We start from the raw sequence: 9,423 nt of genomic DNA on the forward strand, positions 1-9,423 counted from the left end.
TTTTTTTTTTTTTTTTTTTTTTTTTTGAGACAGGGTCTCACTCTGTTGCCCAGCCTGGAGAGCAGTGGCATCATCTTGGCTAACTGCAATCTCCACTTCCCAGGCTCAAGTGATTCTTGTGCCTCAGCCTCCCAAGCAGCTAGAATTACAAGCATGTGCCACCATGCCCAGCTAATTTTTGTATTTTTAGTAGAGACAGGGTTTTACCATGTTGCCCAGGCTGGTCTCAAACTCTTCAGTTTAAGTGATCCACTGCCTTGACCTCCCAAAGTGCTGGGATTACAGGCGTGAGCCACCGCACTGAGCCCCTTCCATATATATAGTTGCTCCTCTTACTACTACTTCCCTACATTTTTCAACAAAGTCAAAGGATCAGTTTATACACCAAAACTCACAATCTCTCACTCCCTTATTTCTGTACATATTTAACCACAAAAGCAGAAAACGCAGTGATAGCTTTCTACAGTATGACTTGACTATTGATAAACCCTAATATACTCCCATCATTCAACTGTTTTTTTTTTTAAGGTGAGGTTTCACCATGATGGCCAGGCTGGTCTTGAACTCCTGACCTCAGGTGATCCACCCACCTTGGCCTCCCAAAGTGCTAGGGTTACAGGCATGAATCACAGCGCCCAGCCTCAACTCTTAACACCTGTCCAACATCACTACAGTTAACTGCTGTAAGCAGTCCCAAGAACAGCGCTAATATCCATTTAAGTAGAACAGAAAAAAAACTGAATCCACTCTGGGTAAGGCCTGCAGGTAAGAATTGTTTATTCTCCTTCTTTAGTTTTTTAATACACAATTTCTTTTAATAAATTCCTCTAAGACAGCAGCAAAAGCAAACTGAGACTTCCTATCTACCACCCTCAATCATGTTTAAAAATAATAATAAAAAAGACAACAGAAACCACTTTCAATGTACTTTTCCCTTGAGCCCCCAAACAGCATTCATCCATGACAACTGTTCTGAAAAATACTCCGCCATTATCTGCAAAAGCAGTAGGAAGTTCAGTCTTGTCCTTGGTTTGCACTCCCCCTCCTCTCTCCAAGAAAAAATGAAACAGCAGGAAGCGTAAACAACCACTTAATGGAAAATACAAATGGGTAAATATTTTCAAAATTGGCTAAAAAGCCTCAGGTCTTCAGAAATTCAGGAATGCTAGTGTAGGGGGAAACAGGAGAGAAAAATAACTGCATTTACCCCTCGAAGTGAGCACTGTTAGAAAACGAGAGCAAATGTGGCACATAGCTACCATACTTTCTCTCCTTCATTAACCAGATACTTTTGTCTTTTTTTTTTTTTTGGAGACAAGAGTGTCAATCTGTCCCCCAGGCTGTAGTGCAGTGGCACGATCTCAGCTCACTGCAACCTCTATCTCCTGGGTTCAAGCAATTCCCCTGCCTCAGCCTCCCAAGTAGCTGGTATTACAGGCACGAGACACCATGCCCCACTAACTTTTGTTATTATTAGCAGAGATGGGGTTGCACCATGTTGGCCAGGCTGGTCTTTAACTCTTGACCTCAAGTAATCCAACAGCCTCGGCCTCCCAAAGTGCTGGAATTATAGGCATGAGCCACTGCCCCCAGCCAACAATGGTTATTTTCTAAATAGCTTATTCTGTAGGTTATTTCTCCAGCCTCATAACGAAGTTTACCATTTTAAGCTGCGCTCTTTGGTTCAGCTGAGCATGATGATGAAAAGCCCTTTTCCATGAAGAGTTCACGTGGAGCCCCTAGGGCCAGCAGCAACCTAGACCTCATGGTAGAGCCCACAACGTATATGGATGAAACTGTTAGTTACAGCTGGGCTAACAGTTGCAAAGCTACAAAGCAGTGCTATATCATACAGCACCTTTGTGTGGATTAGAAAAGGTGCTCCTTCTCTGAGGGCACACAGTTCCACATGAGGTACTCATCTTGGTAAGTAGAGCACAGAATAGATTCCTACCCTCACTTGCCACCTGAAACAGGTGTCCCTGTGCTGGGTGCAATCTCTACGGTCCTACACAGCAGCACTATTAAAAAGTGTACCTGGGCAATGCTGCACCTCCAAAGTAGGTCTTCAGAAAGAGGAACCTTAACAAAGACAAACAGGCACTTCACAAAGTTCACTCTCAGAAAGCCTCAGATTTGTTAATATAAATTCATTCATAAACACATCAGGACTACAGGAAAAAAGGTCTAGCAGAGGAGGAAAACTAGCAAATTTGGGAGAAAGGACACTTTTCCATCTTGATGGATAATCAGTTGTTTCCTTAAGACCTTAATCTTTAACCATAGGTTCAGACAGCTGAACCTCAAATGTTGGTCATAAGCTAAAACAATCACTAGCATCTACAGAAGGATGGACCACCTTTCTCTTAAGAAAGACAATCAGACTGGGCATGGTGGCTCACATCTATAATCTTAGCACTCAGGGAGGCTGAGGTGGGCGGATCATCTGACATCAGGAGTTCGAGACCAGCCTGACCAACATGGTAAAACCCCATCTTTACTAAAAATACAAAATTAGCCGGGCATGATGGTACATGCCTGTAATCTCAGCTACTCAAGAGACTGCAGCAGGAGAATCGCTTGAACCCAGGAAGCAGAGGTGGCAGTGAGGTGAGATTGTACCATTGTACTATAGCCTAGGCAACAAGAGTGAAACTCCATCTCAAAAACAAAAAAGACATGATCACATGTTTACGTTTGGGAGTTTTACTTTCTCCAAATTTTTTTTCTCTGCTAGACCCTTTTTGCCCTTATCCTAACTTTAAAACCACATATAGGCCGGGTGCGGTGGCTCATGCCTGTAATCCCAGCACTTTGGGAGGCTGAGGCGGGTGGATCATGAGGTCAGGAATTCAAGGCCAGCCTGGCCAAGATGGTGAAACCCTGTCTCTAAAAAAAAAAAAAAAAAAAAAAAAGAAAAAAAAGAAAAACCCACATAATGTTGACGCATGTACTTGCAATCTGTAAAACCTGATAAATAACCCTGGTAGGTGGTGGGCCCCTTAGCTAATTCCATGAAAATCACAGGAATGGACAACCTAGATTAAGAGTGGTATGGCATCCAACCCTATATGCTCCACAAAAGAGGTAAAGTATCACATGGGTCAAAATTCCACCCCAGGGCTAATGCCCTTTTCGGCCTTAGCCCACCTGCACCCAGATGAATAAACAGCCATGTTCCTTACAAAAAAAAAAAAAAAAAAAAATTCCATCCCAGTCATCCAGGAGTGGGAACAGAGGGGCAGCCTAAGGAAGAGCTGAGGCCTAGGCTAGGGCAAAGCTAAGATAGTGGTTCTCAACCTTCAGCGGACATAAGAATCTATTGGGGACCTTTCTCAGAATCAGATGTCTGGATCCCTCCCTACCTTAATAAATCAGAAGGTCCTGGAGCACATCTATTTTGACAAAGCTCAAACTGACGCAGGTCCACTAGAAAGTTTAGAAATAATAAGAAATCTTCCACACCTACCAGCAGTTCCAAAATAAAAGTCACCCATTGCAAAACTAGGTTTAGCAGGTCAGAAAAGGGTGAGAGAGGATCACCAGCCTGCATATCTTACAGGCTGTGCTGAGCTGGAGCCTGTAGGAGAGGTCCATTGTTACGTGACAAAAACTGTGTTCTATAAACAAAATTTTTTGTATGAGAAAGACTTCAAACATCTGGAAAATATTTAGAATATACTAAATATCTCTGTATCCTACACCTAACATTACCAAATCTTAATTTACAATTACCTGATTGAGATTTTTTTTTAAGTAATAGAACATGAACAGTATAAAGCCCTTTGTGTACCCTTGTCTAATCCCATTCCTCATCTTCTCATCCCAAAGACAATCACTACTCTTAATATTCATATTTTTATATTGTCACCACATACAGGCATAGCCACAAACAATATTATTTTGCATGTTTTCAGATTTTACACAAGTGGAAAGATTCTGTAAGAATTCTTCTGACTTGCTTCCCAACTCCATATTATGTTTTTGAGATTCACCTATTTTAATGCATGTGGCTACAGTTTATTTCTCATAGTGCTGTAATATTCAATTGTGTGGGTCTATCTAAAAATGCATGTATTTTCCTGTCGGTGGACATTTAAGCTGGGATGGGCATTGTTGTATTTTTTTCATACTTATTTTCTTGGACAAGTGTGCAAGGATTTCTTAGGGTATAAACCCAGAAATAGACATTTTAGGTAAATGAATATGTATGCCCATCTTCACACTAAACACTAAATACCACTACTCTATGGTGATTGGATCCATTTACATTTCCACTATAGTGCATAAAAGTTTATTTCTCCATAACCTAAATAATACTCGATTTATCACAGCATTACATTTTGCCAACCTGATCGGTATGAAATGGAATCTCACTGTTTCAATTTGCATTTCCCTGATTGTCTCTCAAAGTACATTTTCTTGCTTTTAAGCATTATTGGCCAAATATTTGTTTCTTAGAGTTTTTTAGAAAAATCTAACCCATCTTGTCTGAATTGGGGCAGTCCTTCCCAAAACACCCTGCCAACAGCCACCACAGCTGGAAAGCTAAGGTGCAGAAGGGCAGCAAGAAAACAGCTGACTTAAACAAGGAATCATCTTGGACAAAGGGCCTTAATTAATGCATCTACTAATTAGTCTTTCTCTTCCCTCTTTTGTCAAGCCTTACTTCCAAGACAATACTGCAGGCACTGGGGACCTGCATCCTTAGAACAGGAGCGAGAATGAGGGGGAGGGGGTGCTCAAGCTAGAACGTTTCTATAAAAGTATAGCTGTCCTTATTCAAAGAAAAGAAGCGACTGCAGACCGATACATACTCAACCTTGTAAGCTACCATCCACCTCCAACAGACTCCTTTCAAACTCTTCATGTTTGGCACCTTCTTTGAAACATCCCAATTCTTTTCTCTAGACTAGTCACCGTCCCCCGCCCTTCAGCAACCCTTTCATCTCCCTTCCCCCACAATGACTGAATACCCTCTCCTTTTTCCCCATTCCATTTTCTAGCTCCACGGGACCCTCTTCCCTGCCTGTAACACGTTGCTCGCTCTCTCCCTCGCCCCTAGAACTGCAAGTTCTTTCCCCTTGCCTTTCCAAGAGACATACACAGTCAAAACAACCCACCTCATCATCCACCCCAAATAAAAACGGAAATCCCATGGATGACATGCCAGGCAGGCGAGTGACTCGGTCCCAATCCTCCCAGCTTCCTTCACCCTTCACGCCTGGGATAGCTGTTCTTTCTCTGGGAGTTCTCCAAGTGTGGTAGGTCCAAACCACCTGGAAAAAACTCATATGGCCTTCTGTGTCGTAAATGTCTTTACCAGGGCCATGTATGCATTTCTGTATTCGGCATGAACGAAATTCGGGCCATTTACTGAAAAAAGACACCTTACAGGCGCCTCCACAAAAGCCGGGAGGCCTCCCTCCCAGTAATTCCAGCTGAATTGGTTTAGTCCGTGCAGTGGTGGGGAAGGTGGCCTGGCAGAGACCAAACGGTCCCCACGATAAGAAGTTTCCGAAGCTCTGCCCTACTCACTCAAGAAAGCCCTCTCCCCGAGAGCACACCCCGCACGTAAGTCTCTCCCGCTGCTGCTCCCCAGGGCACCACCAAGCTCCCAAGCCAGCCCCCTGCTCTTCCGTCCCACCCCACAAGAGACCATTACTCCCAAGCTAGCCCAAAAAGGGCTGAGTGGGTGTGCCAGGGTCCAGGGCCCGACCCCTCCCCTCAGATCAATCTACCTGGGCTCCCGGGGGCCGGGGAATCGGCCTCCTCCCAGCCCCCTCTGCTCTGGGCCCGCGCCGGCCCCGGGTGGCCCTGGGTCCCAGCCAGGCTACGACTCTCACCAGCTATGTGACCTTGGGCAAGTCACTTCCCCCTCTAAGCCTCGGTTTCCTCCTTCGCCGAACAGAGACCTAGAGAGGTCCTGCCCTGAACACCCTGGGGGAGGGGGCTACCCACCCGGTGGGAAAACGCTTTGTGAGCCGCTCGGCGAGGCAGACGAGCAGGGCTCGCAGGGTCTCCGGGGCCGGACAAAGCTGACCCGGACAACGCTCCTCCCCCTCGACGGGGCTGGACGGCTGTACCACACGCCTCCGGCCCCCACCCGCCGGACCAACCCACGCCCCTCCCCGCCTGGCCCGTTCCGGGACCCCGTACCTGTTCCCGGCGCTCGGGCGCAGGCGCCGCCACCCTGAGCGCCCGCCCGGAGAGGCCCGTGGCCCAGAGGGCTGAGGCGGTCCGTGGCGGCGGGCTCCGGCCGGGGCGGCGGCGGTGGGGGACGCGGGCGGCGCGGGGGCCCGAGCTCAGCGGAGCCCGGCCTGGGAGACGACGACTGAGGCTGGAAGTGCGCGGCGGCGGCGGCTGCTGAGGCGGCGGCGGCAGCAACCGCGGCGGCGGCGCTTCCGCTCATGGCGGGGCCGCGAGCAGCGGCTCCGGCTGCGACTCGACTCCGGCGCGGCGGGCGCTGGCTGGGCCCCGGCCGGCGGCAGCAGTGGTGGCGACGGAGGCGGATCCCGCAGGGGGAGGAGGCGGAGCCGGGAAGCGGCGGCGGCAGCGGAGGGGGCGGGGACGCGGAGGGGGCGGGGACGCCGAGCCGCCGCCGCCAATGGGCGCGGGGCTCCTCAGATGCTGCCCCGGGGGCGGGCAGGCGGCGCCGAGGGGTATCCTCAGTCTCCGCCGCTCCCTGAGGCTGGGAGGCCGAGCACGGGTTACCCGCCGGGAGAGCCCGGCTCCAGGGGCTGCCCCGCCCCTGGGGCGCGGCCGCGGGCCTCTGGGGCTAGGCCTCGCGCGACCCAACACCGAGCTGCGCTTGGGCTCCGCTGCGCTGGGGTTCGCGCCCGCGAGGGGGCCGGGGGTTCGGTCCAGATAGCCCCTGCTTGCAGCCCGCCCGCCAGACTCCCTCCTCCGCTCCCCCGCACTGGAGCCGCAGTCTTCTCTCCCTCTCTTGGCTGTTTCCTTAAAGTTTTTCCCTTTCAGACACTTAGGAAAGAAACTCTCCCTTCTGTTCTTAGGCTGCGTTTCAGTGATAAATTAGTCCTCGCGGACCCAGAGAGAACAGCTGAGGGAGAAACGAAAGAGATGGAGACGAGCTGCGGTCCCTGAGTCCCAGAGACCATCTTGAATGTTTAGCTGGAGCCAGCTGGGCTCAGCCCTGCATCTCGCCCCTTTCACTGACTTTCTCTTCCTCTTTCTCAATTTAGATGCCTTTGTTAGAAAACTTAGGGAAAAACATCCAGCCCAGGTGGGCCTAGTAAAAGAGCGGGAGGCTGTAAGGTAAGGAAAGGCTTTTGAGCTGTGCGGACGGCTTTCCTATGAGGGGAAGAATTATGCGAGTTGGTGACCCCCTTTGGGCCCTTCTCCACTTGGATGTGACGTTGCTCACTGAAACCATTTCCTCCTCATGTTTCTCTGGCTCTCATATCAATGCCGTAGAGGAGCAAAATAAACTCAACCATGTGTTAGGGGTGCCTCTAAGTGCAGGCACGTGGGTGGGCCAGGGTGCGGCTAAACTGCTGAGTAGATCATTTCAATAAAGGCTTATCCTTAGCCTTTCCCCACGTACAGCCACCAACTGAGCAGAGAGAGAAAGAGCTCTCTTTGAATCTTTGACAACAGACATTTCAAATTCCATGCTGACGCTTAATAGGTGCCTGATCTTTCATTCATGCTGGTTTTTCGTCATCACCAATGGGAATACAAGGATAAAAAAGATAATAGTCGAGGACTTCAAAGAGTTTACAATCTCATTGGAGGACAGTGAGGTATTTTTTAGAAGTTAAAAATTTACCTGGGGCCGGGCACGGTGGCTCAAGCCTGTAATCCCAGCACTGTGGGAGGCCGAGGCGGGTGGATCACGAGGTCAAGAGATCGAGACCATCCTGGTCAACATGGTGAAACCCCGTCTCTACTAAAACTACAAAAAATTAGCTGGGCATGGTGGTGCGTGCCTGTAATCCCAGCTACTCAGGAGGCTGAGGCAGGAGAATTGCCTGAACCCAGGAGGCGGAGGTTCCGGTGAGCCGAGATCGCGCCATTGCACTCCAGCCTGGGTAACATGAGTGAAACAACTCCTCAAAAAAAAAAAAAAAAAAAAAATTTACCCGGGCACGGTTGCTCACTCCTGTAATCCCAGCACTTTGGGAGGGTGAGGCGGACGGATTACCTGAGGTCGGGAGTTCGAGACCAGCCTGACCAACATGGAGAAACTAAAAATGCAAAATTAGCCAGGCTTGGTGGTGCATGCCCGTAATCCCAGTTACGCAAGAGGCTGAGGCAGAAGAATAGCTTGAACCCAAGAGGCGGAGGTTGCAGTGAGCCGAGTGAGCCGAGATGGCGCCATTGCACTCCAGCCTGGGAAACAAAAGCGAAATTCTGTCTCAAAAAAATATAAATAAATAAATAAAAACTTACGGATGAGTAGGCGCGTTCACCAAGTGGGGCAGGTTGGGGAAAATTGGACTAGGAAAACATCAAGATTATATTTGGCCGAGGGACCTAAGATTTTCTAAATCCCATCCTTGACTTTTTGGTGACAGAGGAAGTAGGCAATATATTATTAGCTGGAGCTTGGGCCCCAATGCCCACTGTAGAACACCTGTCAACTACTGTATGGAGGCATCTTTCCTCTGGTAGGAAAGCAACATCTTTCCTTAAGCGACATTGGATTTATTTCTGTGCCAAAGCCCAAACCCCAGTTTCAGCTTCTACAGCTCCAATTTGAGCAAGTGCCTTGACTACCAGCCCTAGAAGAAAAGGGACAGACGACCAGTTTAATCCAGTAACCAAAGGAGCCCATCCCAGGATGCCTTGAGGCCAGGAAGAAACGAAAAAATAAAGGGAGAGGGCCAGGCAAAGCTTTGGGCCATGTCACCTTGACAGTTTAGGGAAACCAAAGAAAGAATGGACCACATTCATGTTGGCTGCCATCTTTATCTCTTAAATTTCAGTCCTCCCATGATGATCAGGAAGAGAGAAGAACATTGGGGTTTAGCAAACAATAGGTTTAATAGGATTAGAGCACAGCCCTGGTGATGATCGGTAAGAAAATAGCACACTGGAATGTTAAGACCAGATCATGAAGAGTCTTCAATGCCATATTGAAGGCATTTCAACTTAACCTGAATAACTAAAAGGAGCCCTTGAGGACATAATGAGGGAACGATGTGATTAGATTATATGTTGGAAAGACTCTGGCTGTTGTGTAGAAAATGGATTGGAGGGTACTATGGTTTGAGTATTCCCTCCAAAACTCATATTTAAATTTAATCCCCAGGCTGGGCACAGTGGCTCACGCCTGTAATCCCAGCACTTTGGGAGGCTGAGGCAGGCAGATTACCGCAGTCAGGAGTTTGAGACCAGCCTGACCAACATGGAGAAACCTTGTCACTACTAAAAATACAAAATTAGCTGGGCATGGCGGCC

The 9,423-nt window shown here is 48.6% G+C and overlaps 1 protein-coding gene across 6 annotated transcripts in view; it reads right to left on the reverse strand.

Moving 5' to 3' along the window:
• RNF38 (ring finger protein 38) overlaps positions 1–6,395 on the reverse strand; it is a 133,857-nt gene extending 127,462 nt beyond the window's left edge. For 2 of the 6 annotated variants that reach the window (XM_032240063.1, XM_032240062.1), the window contains exon 1: positions 6,160–6,395. The gene's annotated coding sequence lies outside the window, so the exon portion shown is untranslated. Of the gene's footprint in view, positions 1–5,961; positions 6,051–6,159 lie in introns of those variants that run through there. The other 4 variants (XM_032240065.1, XM_032240064.1, XM_032240074.1 and 1 more) reach the window with 3 other exon arrangements.
• Between the last annotated feature and the right edge of the window lie 3,028 nt (positions 6,396–9,423).

The sequence above is a fragment of the Sapajus apella genome, unplaced genomic scaffold (genome assembly GCF_009761245.1).
Source record: "Sapajus apella isolate SASKATOON/1434 unplaced genomic scaffold, GSC_monkey_1.0 scaffold46, whole genome shotgun sequence".
In the NCBI taxonomy this organism is placed as follows: Eukaryota; Metazoa; Chordata; class Mammalia; order Primates; family Cebidae; genus Sapajus; species Sapajus apella.